This window comes from Schistocerca americana, chromosome 5 (assembly GCF_021461395.2).
Source record: "Schistocerca americana isolate TAMUIC-IGC-003095 chromosome 5, iqSchAmer2.1, whole genome shotgun sequence".
In the NCBI taxonomy this organism is placed as follows: Eukaryota; Metazoa; Arthropoda; class Insecta; order Orthoptera; family Acrididae; genus Schistocerca; species Schistocerca americana.
In genome coordinates this window covers 488,303,825-488,318,926 of record NC_060123.1, presented here as the reverse complement: position 1 = coordinate 488,318,926, position 15,102 = coordinate 488,303,825, and positions in this window count along the sequence as shown.

Genomic DNA, 15,102 nt, shown 5'->3' with positions numbered 1-15,102 from the left:
GCAATAAAAATTAAATTTTGAAAAATACCATTAGAAGAATGCCAATTACCAAATCTACACATGCAAAATAGACTACAATTAATAAACTACAAATTACTACAACAATACTACAGTCTACTATTTTCACAATCAGAACAATTCCAAGGGACGATCCGAAGCAGCGGTCGCCACGTGCATGGGGGCTTAATTAAATAATAATTGATTGAAAATATTTTTTTGTAGCGGTCTGTCCGATTACGCTGTGTCTCGTAATCGGTTGGCCCTGACTAGTATTATTACGCTATCTGACTGCAACAAACAATGTAAGAAAATTTTCGTAAACACAGTTAATTAATTAAGTCCCCAGCAACTATAAAACCTACAAAATCCAAGCACAAATGTAACTGTTCTATATGTGGGAGTGTGACTCAACGTCCACATCTGGCACGGTTCTTCTCAACAAGACAAGAATTTTTAAATACGAACTATGCTGACGTGACAAAGAAAATTAGAAAACTATAATTACGCAAGAGAACCAGAATTCACTCTAATACAAGAACACAAGCCAGATGCTTTGTTGACTGAACCTGTAGTGACGCATTATTTCAGACACACAATTAATAAAAGAACATTGTAGTTTTTACCTTCATATATATTGACGAAATGCACTCATTACAATAACATCTGCTATCTCTCCCAACAAATAACTGCATAAAACATGGAACAACACTCTTTACTACCACATCTCACTCCGACTTCACGACAAGCAGTGCCCACTAGCACATCTCGGTACGAACTCTTAACACATACTGTCCTCTACGAGCTCTCGACTAGCACTGACCTCAACGAGTTCTCAACAAGCACTGTCAGCCATGAACTCTCTACTAGCACTGACTGCTATGAACTCTCGACAACCACTCCTCTACGAGCTCTCTACTAGCACTGTCTACTACGAGCTCTGCCCACACACTGACTTCTACAATCTCATAACAAGCACTGTGGAGGCGGCTTAATAGTACTCTTTGGCGCACTCTCTGGCGCAGTGGCACAGTGTAGCCACCTTTCATTACACACACACACATATTTACAATGAACACATTACTACACTGAAATTGTGCAGAAGTTATATTGTACTTATATACATATATACACACAAATCAGTTGGTTCTACTGAGAAATTCCTGAATGGAGTAGAAGGAGTTGGCCACCAATAAATCCTTTAGGCTTCTCTTAAACTGAATTTAATTGGTTGTTAAGCTTTTTATGGCTGCTGGCAAGTTATTGAAAATGTGTGTTCCTGGATCTTTTTGTACAAGACTAAGTGACTTTAAATCCTTGTGAAGATTATTCTTATTTCTAGAATTGATTCCAGGAATTGAGCTGTTGGTTTGAAAAAGTGACATATTTTTAATGACAAATTTCATTAAGGAATAAACATATTTGGAAGCAGTAGCTAGTATCCCTAGTTCCCCAAACAGGCTTCTGCAGGATGTTCTTGAGTTCACACCACATATAACTCTTACTGCACGTTTTTGTGCCCGGAAAACTTTAGCTTGGCTTGGTGAATTGCCCCAAAAAATAATCCCATATGACATTATGGAATGAAAGTAAGCATAGTATGCCAGCTTTTTCATTTTTATATTCCCTAGGTCTGACACAATTCGCATTGCAAATAGAGATTTGTTGAGATGCTGTGGTGTGCTCCTCCCAGTTGAATTTATTATCAAGCTGTAATCCCGAGAATTTAACTGTCCATTTCTTCTATCTGCTTGTCATTGTATGTTAGGCATATACTCGTGGGACACCCCTTACAAGTTCTGAACTGCATGTAGTGTGTTTTTTCAAAGTTTAGTGACAAAGCATTGGCTAGGAACCAATGATTAATGTTCACAAATATTTTATTAGCTGACTTTTCTAAGACAACACTTGATTTGCTATTTATTGCAATGTTTGTATCATCAGCAAACAAAACGAACTTGGCTTCTGGTAATGTTACTGATGAAAGGTCATTGATATACACAAGAAAAAGTAAGGGCCCTAAAATGGAACCTTGTGAGACCCCACATGTAATTAGTTCCAAGTTGGATGATGCCTTATAGCTTGATACATGTCTCTATCCTAATAACACCCTTTGTTTCCTGCCAGATATATAAGATTTGAATCATTTTGCAGCATTTCTTGTTACACTATAATATTCTAATTTACTTAAAAGGATATTGTGATTTACACAGTCAAATGCCTTTGACAGATCACAAAATATACCAGTTGCATTTTTTTTTCTAATGAATGAAGAACATTTTCACTGTAAGTGTAGATAGCCTTCTCAATATCAGAACCCTTTAGAAATCCAAACTGCGACTTTGACAGTATATTATTGGAGATAAGATGGTCATGAAGCTGATTGTACATTACTTTTTCTAAAATTTTTGAGAATGCTGGCAAAAGTGAAATTGGACAGAAAGTTGATGCTATTTCTTTATCTCCCTTCTTAAACAGTGGCTTAACTTCAGCATATTTTAACCATTCAGGAAATATTCCACTGGTAAATGACTGGTTACACAGATAGCTTAATTTGTTACTTAACTCAGAATCACATTCATTAATTAACTTTTCTGATATTTCATCATACCCACTAGATGTTTTTGATTTTAAGGATTTTATGATGGATATTATTTCTGTTGGGGTAGTGAGAGTCAAATTCATATTATGGAAGTTACTTGAAATGTCTGGTCTGAGGTGTTCCATAGCAGCAGCTACAGAACCTGACAACCCCATCTTGTCAATAACAGTTATAAAATGTTTGTTAAAAAGTTCTGCAACAGTATACACATCTGTCACCAATATATCATTTACTCTTAACGCTATTTGTCCCTCTTCATGTCTGGTTCTACCAGCCTCCTCCTTCAATATATCCAATATTGTCTTCATTTTGTTATCTGATATGACTATCTTTTCCTTGTAATATACACTCCTGGAAATTGAAATAAGAACACGGTGAATTCATTGTCCCAGGAAGGGGAAACTTTATTGACACATTCCTGGGGTCAGATACATCACATGATCACACTGACAGAACCACAGGCACATAGACACAGGCAACAGAGCATGCACAATGTCGGCACTAGTACAGTGTATATCCACCTTTCGCAGCAATGCAGGCTGCAATTCTCCCATGGAGACGATCGTAGAGATTCTGGACGTAGTCCTGTGGAACGGCTTGCCATGCCATTTCCACCTGGCGCCTCAGTTGGACCAGCGTTCGTGCTGGACGTGCAGACCGCGTGAAACGACGCTTCATCCAGTCCCAAACATGCTCAATGGGGGACAGATCCGGAGATCTTGCTGGCCAGGGTAGTTGACTTACACCTTCTAGAGCACGTTGGGTGGCACGGGATACATGCGGACGTGCATTGTCCTGTTGGAACAGCAAGTTCCCTTGCCGGTCTAGGAATGGTAGAACGATGGGTTCGATGACGGTTTGGATGTACCGTGCACTATTCAGTGTCCCCTCGACGATCACCAGTGGTGTACGGCCAGTGTAGGAGATCACTCCCCACACCATAATGCCGGGTGTTGGCCCTGTGTGCCTCGGTCGTATGCAGTCCTGATTGTGGCGCTCACCTGCACGGCGCCAAACACGCATACGACCATCATTGGCACCAAGGCAGAAGCGACTCTCATCGCTGAAGACAACACGTCTCCATTCGTCCCTCCATTCACGCCTGTCGTGACACCACTGGAGGCGGGCTGCACGATGTTGGGGCATGAGCGGAAGACGGCCTAACGGTGTGCGGGACTGTAGCCCAGCTTCATGGAGACGGTTGCGAATGGTCCTCGCCGATACCCCAGGAGCAACAGTGTCCCTAATTTGCTGGGAAGTGGCGGTGCGGTCCCCTACGGCACTGCGTAGGATCCTACGGTCTTGGCGTGCATCCGTGCGTCGCTGCGGTCCGGTCCCAGGTCGACGGGCACGTGCACCTTCCGCCGACCACTAGCGACAACATCGATGTACTGTGGAGACCTCACGCCCCACGTGTTGAGCAATTCGGCGGTACGTCCACCCGGCCTCCCGCATGCCCACTATACGCCCTCGCTCAAAGTCCGTCAACTGCACATACGGTTCACGTCCACGCTGTCGCGGCATGCTACCAGTGTTTAAGACTGCGATGGAGCTCCGTATGCCACGGCAAACTGGCTGACACTGACGGCGGCGGTGCACAAATGCTGCGCAGCTAGCGCCATTCGACGGCCAACACCGCGGTTCCCGGTGTGTCCGCTGTGCCGTGCGTGTGATCATTGCTTGTACAGCCCTCTCGCAGTGTCCGGAGCAAGTATGGTGGGTCTGACACACCGGTGTCAATGTGTTCCTTTTTCCATTTCCAGGAGTGTATTTGCTTTGATGTCCGTATTCCAGTCTGAATTACTTGAATAAATACAATGGTCTATTTTTGTATCTTTCTAAGGCCTTCGATACAGTCGACCACAAGATTCTATTAAATAAGGTAACACATACTTCAAATAGATCTAAACATTTAGTAAAACACTTATCAGAACCAAAATACATTAATATAGGGGTTCTGCAAGGTACACTACTGGCCACTAAAATTGCTATACCAAGAAGAAATGCAGATGATAAATGGGTATTCATTGGACAAATATATTATACTAGAACTGACATGTGATTACATTTTCACACAATTTGGGTGCATAGATCCTGAGAAATCAGTACCCAGAACAACCACCTCTGCCCTTAATAACGGCCCTTTATACGCCTGGGCATTGAGTCAAACAGAGCTTGGATGGCGTGTACAGGTACAGCTGCCCATGCAGCTTCAACACGATACCACAGTTCATCAAGAGTAGTGACTGGCATATTGTGACGAGCCAGTTGCTCGGCCACCATTGACCAGACGTTTCCAATTGGTCAGAGATCTGGAGAATGTGCTGGCCAGGGCAGCAGTCGAACTTTTTCTGTATCCAGGAACGCCCGTACAGGACCTGCAACATGCGGTTGTGCATTATCCTGCTGAAATGTAGGGTTTCGCAGGGATCGGATGAAGGGTAGAGCCACGGGTCGTAAAACATCTGAATTGTAACGTCCACTGTTCAAAGTGCCGTCAATGCGAACAAGAGGTGACCGACACGTGTAACCAATGGCACCCCATACCATCACGCCGGGTGATACGCCAGCATGGCGATGACGAATACACGCTTCCAATGTGCGTTTACCGCGATATCGCCAAAGACGGATGCGACCATCATGATGCTGTAAACAGAACCTGGATTCATCAGAAAAAAATGACGTTTTGCCATTCGTGCACCCAGGTTCGTCGTTGAGTACACCATCACAGCCGCTCCTGTCTGTGATGCAGTGCCAAGGGTAACCGCAGCCATGGTCTCCGAACTGATAGTCCATGCTGTCTGAAAACGTCGTCGAACAGTTCGTGCAGATAGTTGTTGTCTTGCAAACATCTCCATCTGTTGACTCAGGGATCGAGACGTGGCTGCACGATCCGTTAAAGCCGTGCGGATAAGATGCCTGTCATCTCGACTGTTAGGGATACGAGGCCGTTGGGATCCAGCACGGCGTTCCGTATTACCCTCCTGACCCCTCCGATTCCATTTTCTGCTAACAGTCATTGGATCTCGACCAACGCGAGCAGCAATGTCGCCATACGATAAACCGCAATCGCGATAGGCTACAATCCGACCTTTATCAAAGTCGGAAACGTGATGGCATGTATTTCTCCTCCTTACACGAGGCATCACAACGTTTCACCAGGCAACGCCGGTCAACTGCTGTTTGTGTATGAGAAATCGATTGGAAACTTTCCTCATGTCAGCACGTTGTAGGTGTCGCCACCGGCTCCAACCTTGTGTGAATGCTCTGAAAAGCTAATCATTTGCATATCACAGCCTCTTCTTCCTGCTGGTTAAATTTCGCGTCTGTAGCACGTCATCTTCGTGGTGTAGCAATTTAATGGCCAGTAGTGTAGCATATTAGGACCAATACTATCTCTGATATACATCAATGACTTTCCCAGTAGTATTGCTCATAGTGAAAAAATTCTCTTCGCTGATGACAGCAATATTATAGTCACTATGAAAACAGGAGAACTTCTTGCAGAGAAAGCAAATGAAACTCTCAAGGAAGTTTACGATTGGGCAATAGGCAATAAAGTGACTTTGAACATAAAGGAAACTAATGCCATGACTTTCAGTTTGAAGAGGGAAAATGACAATGTTAAATTAAATGTAGATGGTGCGTCTATAGACTGTGTAACAAATGCAAGATTTCTGGGAATGAATATTGATTCCCAGTTGAAGTGGTGTGAACACACAAAGGTACTTGCAAACAGAATGTCTTAAGCATGTTATGCCCTTGGAGACCTATCATCAGTGTGTAACATGCAGTGTCTTTTAGTTACATACTATTCATATGTACACTCAGTTCTTAGCTATGGCATTCTTTTCTGGGGAACAAACGCACAAGGCATGAACACAATTTTCAAACTCCAGAAAAGAGTCATAAGAATAAAACCAAAAATAGTACTTGATCTCATTCTATAGATCTGTTCAAAACACTGGGGATTTTAACTGCTCCGTGTGAAAACATTTACCAGTAAGTTGTACACATCAAAAATAACATTGGTAATTACTGCACAAACAGCTCGGTTCATGACCCTGGAACAAGAGCTTGACTCAACTTACATTTACCAAGAAAAAAATATACATAAAACTCAAAACAGCGTTTTCTACAAGGAATAAAACTGTATGACAAATTACTAAAAGAGATTAAAGTATTGCAAAAATACACTTATTTAAAAAGGCAGCTAAAAAGTACCTGTTATGCAATACATTTTATACATTGAAGGATTACTTACACAAAACGGAGTGGGGGGTTTGGTTAAAAAAAGTTATACAAATAAATAATAACAATGATTATAAAACTTCCAACATTCCACATAACACTTTCACATTATGTTTCTTTCTTTTTTTCTTTCTAGAAATACTTACCCACAAGCTATGCATAGCACAATACTGACACCTCTTCCTCTTTATCGAGCTCAACATCTCACTCATTACAGAGGGATGCTGACTCAGTTTTTCAGGAGAGCAAATGGAAAATTGTGGTACAGAAAATGGCCCAGAGATCACCAGTGTATGTGTGTGTGTGTGTGTGTGTGTGTGTGTGTGTGTGAGTGAAGTGTTATGAAACAATGTGTGTGTAGTGCGTGCAGTGACTGGCAGTAAGATATGAGTGAACAGTGTGGCATTACATTACATAATAAGTTATTTGTAAAAAAAGTATTGTATACCAGGAGCAAATCTAATGATTGTCTCTAACTAGAGGTCTGTAAGTGTATATTATACGAATTAGTTTATTTTTCATTGACCTAAACTTGCAAATACTTTGACATGTACTATATCCTTGTAAAAGGAGATCTACAGATGAATAACTAACACTGCTATAATTCAGATCCAGTGTCTATTAAACATCTGTAGTCGCACTGATCGGGAACTGGAGGAGGCGCCTACTTCCGACAACCGTTGTCATTTGCGTTAAGTGCAAGGGGTTGTGGGTCTGCGCGCTTGTTTCCTGAGATTTTGGTGATACCAGCAGATACCTTGCAGCTCAGGTTCAGTTGCGGAAGAGTTGTCGATGACCTGCGAGCGTCGGCCGTATCGATTCTGCCTTCCATCATTGCTCGGATCGTGTCGAACTAACAGTTCGCCGCTCTGCTGCGTCAGTATGTTTGCCTTGCCCAGGGGCGGATCCAGGATCTCGGTCGGGGGAAGGGCAAATTTTTTGGTCGCGCGCCCACACACACACACACACACACACACACACATATATATATATATATATATATATATATATATATATATATATATATTCTGTTTTTAGTTTAATTGTGTATCGCTATGTGTTAAGTGCGTTTAATGAAATAGCTTAGTGCATTACCTAAAAAATATTCTTCAAATACAACACGTGCACTTGAAAAACTCTGTGTTTGTCTGCTAATGTAAAATAATCTATAAAAATGCTAATGTTCATTTGTTTCCATTCTTAAATCTTCGAAATTAGTTCACCAATTGCTTTCATTTGACAGAATGTTGCCATCGAATTCGCGCATGTGTTTATACGCAGCAATGACGATATGACTGCGAAAAGTTATAATAGGGTATTTGACTGTGTTCAGGAAATCACCTTATATTGTTAATTACGTCATTTTATGCTCATAATAAGCTGTTTTTCTTCATAAATGTAAATATTAACAATAAGAAATTTCTTTCTTTCTTCTTGTAAAAAAAAATAAGAAATAAAATAAAAATGCAAAAGTGTAAATAAAATGAAATTTAATATTAAATATGTATATTCGCAATACTGCTCTTAAATATTAAATTCCAATCTCCTTCTACGCCCACTTTTTGAAAATCTTGTAATTAGTTTTTCTACGTCTACAGGAATCTGGTAATGAATATGCATAAGTGCAAGACCAAGGAGGCGCTTTTGATTCATCGATGCTCTTAAATAAGTTTTCAGGCGCCACAACGACGAAAACGATCTTTCAGCAGATGCAGTTGTCACTGGAAGCGTTGCCAGGACCAATAAAAGCTTATGTATTATAGGATATGCATCGTTATCACATCTAGCCAATATGTCAAGGGCGATGGTTGGAAGCTCTTTTGGTCGTTCCGTTTCTTGATTCCATTTCTCTCGCCATAACAACATTTCATCCCGTAACACAAGAGAAGCAATGCCTTTGTCCACGTCAAGCAACGAACCGAAGCGGTTGGTGAAGGACTCTGCAATTTTTTCAGTTTCACCTGCAGAGATCTTCACAATACTTTCTGGACTGAAAACAGAAAGGTTGAACACATCCCAAGTTTCAGCAGAGAATCTTTCTCGTAAATAAGTTATAATGAAGTCCAGTAGGGGAGCATAGACTGTTACTCTGAAATATTCTTCTGCCGAATTTGTTTGAGGGTTGTCACGATAAACTTGGCGTCGACCGTAGCGAGGTATGCGAGGAATATTGAGCTCGATGCCTAGTTGATCCGCAAGTTTCTCTGCACGCTTCCAGACGTTACTGAAGCTAGTGACCAAATTTTCTCGACGACTGACAAGAATAGCGATAGTGTTCTTGACGTGTGTAGCACTGTCATTGAGATCAATAGAGGTTTATGCAATAGTTTGCTTCTAGACTGCGGTAGAGATAGCACAATAATGACAACACAAATTGTGAGCTGCACAAATTTAATACCAGAGAAGCAGCCTTACCAGCTGTGCTCGGGTCATGCCACTCAGCAATCTTTCCGAGAGTCTCCACAATTTTTACAAGATCAGCTGAAAACTGGAGTACACTGTCATGTCTCTCTACCCACCGGGTCTCACAAAGTGATGTGAGTGCACGACCCAAGGTGTTCATTAAGACACTTTATCTTTTAGGGTGTGTCTTGAAGAAATTAATGACCTCTTTCATTACTGATATAGCGTCCCGAACAGCAGGCACCTTGGAACTACGGGATATAGAGTTATTTATTCTGTGGCTATAGCATGGTGTCTTAACAGCGTTCTTGGCCTCCTTCTGTACTTCAGTGGCAGCACCTCGAAATTCGGAAAGCGTAATAGCACATACGTCCGTTCCAATGCCAACACAATGTTCCAGTGGAAGTTTGAGCCTATTCTTCAGCTGGTACAGGACAATTTTACCAATTGCCTTACCAGTTAACGATAACTCCCTAGCTGTGGAAGTTCCATCTACCTTCTCTTCTGTGTTAACTAGCTTCCTGGATTCTTTCCAATCATCTTCATCAGACTGATGGCCATCTTCGAAATTCGTATGACCAAGTTCTACAAATGCATAAACGAAACTAATTAAATTCTCACGGATATTACCGTTAAGTACGTATCGTAACGTAAGGCTCAGCTGACATGAGTGAGAAGCATCTGTTGTCTCGTCAAAAAGTATTGAATAATATTGTGATGAGCGTACGCTACTCTGAAATCTCTTTCCCACAGCATGAAATTAGAGCATATTGAGTTGTCTTACTAATATATGTAGCATTTGACGAAGCTGACTGCAGGTGTTGCTCCAGTTTTTTATCGCCAGCAGACACTCTAAATCTTAGCAGTTCTCTAAAATTTCCTTCGTTCACAGCAACAATGGAGCTCTCGGAATTTGCCTGTTTATGAAATATCTGTCCATCATCTCTGTGTCCACGGAATGGTAGATTTTGCCGCCCAAGGAAAATAACCGTTTCGACTGTAGGACGAAGTCGTTCCCTGTTTCCTTCCACCTCTTTGTTGCGCTGTTGGTGTACACGGTTGATTACCTCCAAGTGAAGTTTATTGAACGTATTGAGGAATGCATTCCCCTGTTCAACGGCTCTTCTGCGATAAATGTGACTGGCATGTGCTTCCAAATCGCCATTGGTTCAAATGGCTCTGGTCACTATGGGACTTAACGTCTTAGGTCATCAGTCCCCTAGAACTTAGAACTACTTAAACCTAACTAACCTAAGGACATCACACACATCCATGCCCGAGGCAGGATTCGACCCTGCGACTGTAGCGGTCGCGCGGTTCCAGACTGAAGCGCCTAGAACCGCTCTGCCACACCGGCCGGCCAAATCGCCATTCTGCCCTGCCATATCCTTGAAGTTTGTCAGCGGTTTGGTCACAAGCTTTTGCAACGGCACAGTTTATTGACCTCCGCCAACGCATCCAGTAGCAACAAACGGACAGTATTTACAAAACAAACCTCTTCTTGCATGTGAAAAGACAAGCCAAGGGTATCTGCTGAGGTATTTATTCCCAAAATATCGCTTCACCTCTTTACCATTGATCATGTGTAAGGAAAATGGAAACTCATAGTCATCTTTCGGTTGCCAAGGATTCGATAAGAGTTGATATTTTGTGTAGTCATCAACATGTTTATCTAAGAAACTTCCAATGTCATAGGGGACACTAGACCCAGTATACGAATTAGACTCAGAAGAAGTAAGCGACCCCAGCACATTACTAAAACTGTCACACGCAGTAGACACGACGGGTTGGGAAGAAGCTGAAGCAACAGGAGTCACAACTTCAGTACTTTCCTCCACATCAAGCCGAGGTCCAGAAGCTGGAGTACAAGCTAAAACTGCCCGCTTATGGACAGGCTGAAAAAATGAGTCGATGCTTCGGGTTCGTTTCACTGACGACGGTGGTCGTTGATTTGCCTGTGGGATGAAGGAAAGTAGTGTTAAAAGGGGAAGGTAGATCCATATTTAAGAAGAAGAAAGGAAAGACTCGCGGAGGGCATAAGCAGAATGGAACTCGCAGCAATAGAAGTGGACGATTTCTTAATTCTATCACTAAATTTTAATTTTGTAATGACCACTTAAATAAAACAAAAATCTGAGTCAATGAGTTACCAATACTAGTACAATGTGCTACTAACTGATTTCAGGGATATAAGGGGGAAATGTAGGCTACCTTTTTTTTCTCATTGAAGCTATTACAGTAACGACAATTTCCTAGACCATAATAAATGAAGTAAACCATTAGCAGTAACATAAAATCCATTTTTATTTAAGCTAATTGAAAATGTAAATGCAACACAACGAGTTACCAATGACATGTGTGGCATATGTTAAAGATAAGGCGTGAAGTTTATTTGCTTTTACTTAAAATTTGTTGTGTTTGTATTGAAATCTAAAGATAAAAGTCTGCTGATGTGACTGATACATCATTATGCTTGTAGCAGAATTGCCTTTTCTTAAAATTTGTTGCGTTTATGTGACCGATACGCCATTTCCGAAGACATGATGATTCTGGGAGAACTCTAAGACCGTTTGTTTATTTGTTTCTTTGTCTGTTCTTATCACGCTACAGGCAGTGTTGCAATGTTTTTTTGGATTGAATGTTTGAAGAAGGGACTCCTGAGGCACCCACCCTTTGTTGTACAGATTTTGAATTCTAACTTACATACGGTAAAAGTTTTGTGAATGCTGAGTGAAACAGGAGTTTTCAAACTAGAACCTCGACATGCTGACATTGAGCTATCATTATGCAGCAAGCAGAACGCGTTCTCTGAAAAGCAAACTAAGTAAAGCTTGATGTTTTACGTCTTGTCAAAAGGTGTGGTTACTGGAGAAAGAACTATCGATGTGAGGTTTTAGATTATTAGAGAGGAAGGAACTGGCCGTGGACTTCTCAAGGCAACATACCAAAAGTTGCCTGGTGCGATAAGCGAAGCCACAGATATTCAAATCTTGATGGCCCGATTGAGAACTGAACACGGGTCTCCAAACGCTTCATTACGTGTCTCATCATACTGTTACTTTAATACCCTGCTGTAGAAAATGAAATAGCTAGCTAAAAATTATATCTGCACCAAGCTTTGATATGTCGAGAATAAAACATTTGAATCATGTGAGGGTCTTATTTCAGACTCAAGTGACAAAACGAAAACGTGAATAAGATTTAAATCATTTTTAAACGTTCGATTGCATTATGAGATAACTGGTAAAAACAGCTTTCGTTTCAATTAAGCGACAACACTGGATATAACATGCAAACATCTGGGTCCTTGACAAATTTTGGACATAAAATTGTGTTCTCAAAAACAGAAAAGAAATGAAACTTAGAAAAAAATGTGCTCCATTACTAATTATTCGTGGTTTGCAATCACTGAATCAGACGCAGATGTACAAACACACCGTACCACAGCTTTCTCTATTACATAGTCCTTTGGCACGATTTGAAACCAGCATACTATTCGCAAATCAGATCCAGGAGTACAAAACGCCTTAGTTCATACAGTTGGAAACCTAAAGAACAATACCAAAAAGTTTAGCAAGCTCCCACATAGCGGCCATATCATTATTGAGTGAAGGTCTACAATGCGCTTTAGTGAAACATTGTTACATATTATAAGTGATCGTTATCTGCAGTGCTAAAAATGTCACACAGAAGTAATCTTTTTCTGTGAATATACCACTTGCTGACATTATTATCTGCTACGCAAACGAAGTCGCGGCTATCATATAGTAGAGGATAAAGTACGAATGCTTCTTCATAACAAAAGCTGTTGGGACAACAGGTTGAAAAACGGGACTGTCCCTTTCAATATGGGACGTCTGGGCACTTTACCTAAACTTTAGATTATGCTTTTTGATACAATCATATTCAGCACATTTATGGCTTTTAGAAACTGGAAAATGCTCAGAATTTTTGCTATTGTAAATTTTCAAAATAAGGAGAGGGTTATTAATTTTTTTTAATTTTTGTTCGAGTTCGATGTTTTTTACCGCCAGACTAAATTGGAGATGAAAAAAGAAAATAAATAAAACGATTGTTTTTGCACAGCAATCACCCCGGTACCTGAGGCCAGCTACTGTATGGTAAATAGTACAAACGACCGAGCTGAATGTCGTAGTTGTCACCTTTATCTATAGTGCACTATCAAACCCATAAGTTATGTACGACATCCTTTCCAGCAGCAAAAAATATACTAGTTCATATAATCAATAAAGTAATGATACAATAATTTGCACAGGAGGGGTCAAGTGATGAGAAAGCGTACTGAACGTCTTTTAGAGAAACTAGACAACTTCCTATTGCTGTAGTTCCAGAAGTATGGGGTGTCTGCCTGTACTCCCACACCTTCAAGACGTTTCTATAAAAGTAATGCCCCATTGACAACTACGGGTAACGATAACGAATTTGCACTGCACTTAAAATCAATTGGGTCACAAATACTGACAAACAGTAATCTAATGAGATGGGATAACTCGCTCACTCTCCAAACTTCATTACAAAACATTAATAAAGTTTATGAAAACCCACCATGGTATTTCCAACGATTTCCACAAATAACAGGAACGGCGAAGGTCAGCAAGTGCAGACGTCTTCCAACTGCGGAGTGCGGCCAGACTACCGCATTCACGCGGAACGCTGCGTGTTCTTAGACCAGCAGGTAGCAACGTAACGTGGAGTCCTGTAAGCTGCCTCAGCCATAAGCCGACACGACACAGATCAGACTGAGACCCCCGGCCGGTGGCCACCCAAAGCGTTCGCACGCTGTCAGTTTCTTTAACAGTCAAACCGCACCTCAGCACAACCTTCTTGACTTCTGCGGTTCGCAGTAGTTTCTAATATATATTTTTTCTGTCAAATCACGCTTCTAGGCCTACTACAGTGGCGACTTACATTATCACTATCGTGTTTCACTGAATTTGAGAAGCAAAAAAAGCGAAGCCTACGTTTTTTTACGTTGTTGTTTTACGTCCTGTTGACAATGAGGTCATTTGAGACAGCTTAGTGCTAACTTATTGTAGCTTAATCTACAGACAACACCGAAACCCAAGGGAGGACACGAACCCAGTCTTCGCGTACGCACGGCTCATGACACCGCCTAAAGCTTTTCCGCTACAGCGACCGAGCACCATTGGGTTTTCAGAGTCCTGTGAAATACTTCTGAACTGGTGGCGAAATGTATAGTATCAATAAAATCATGTGGGAGGAAAGCAGGTGGGTGAATGATGGCATTATAGGATTCAGAAACAGGACGTAAACAATAAAAATTCATGAACTAGCAACAGGAGCTCATTTTTTCTTTAAATACAGTTATGACAGTTTAGCAAGCTCGAGAGCAGATTCTTCCTTCTACTCCAACAGTTTCCCTGGCTACTCGCAAACACCAGTTTGTTTCTTCAAGATTTGACTTCCGAAATAAGCAAACAATTTAGAGCAAAGCCACAACTCTAAGTTCTAACACTGTTATGAAATTCATGCTTTTTTTCAGATTGCGGTAGAAGCATACGCTTAGTACCTCAGAATAAACTATATTGATGAGGAAAAAGTATCTTCCTCAGTCTTTGGCAGAGTTGCCCTCTGCACTTTGAAGAAAGAGAAATGAATCTGAGTTTTCTAGATTTCAGTATCTGTTTGAATCTGCTGACCATAACATTTATATTCTTACTGTATGAGAGAATGGATTGTGAATTAATTCACAGACGTTATTTTCGTGTACATTATTACATTTGGCTAATTAATGTTAGTTCACATTCAGCATCAAAAGTGAGAAGAAAGCCAAAATCGGGGAGAAGCGTTCATACAGATCGAAAACG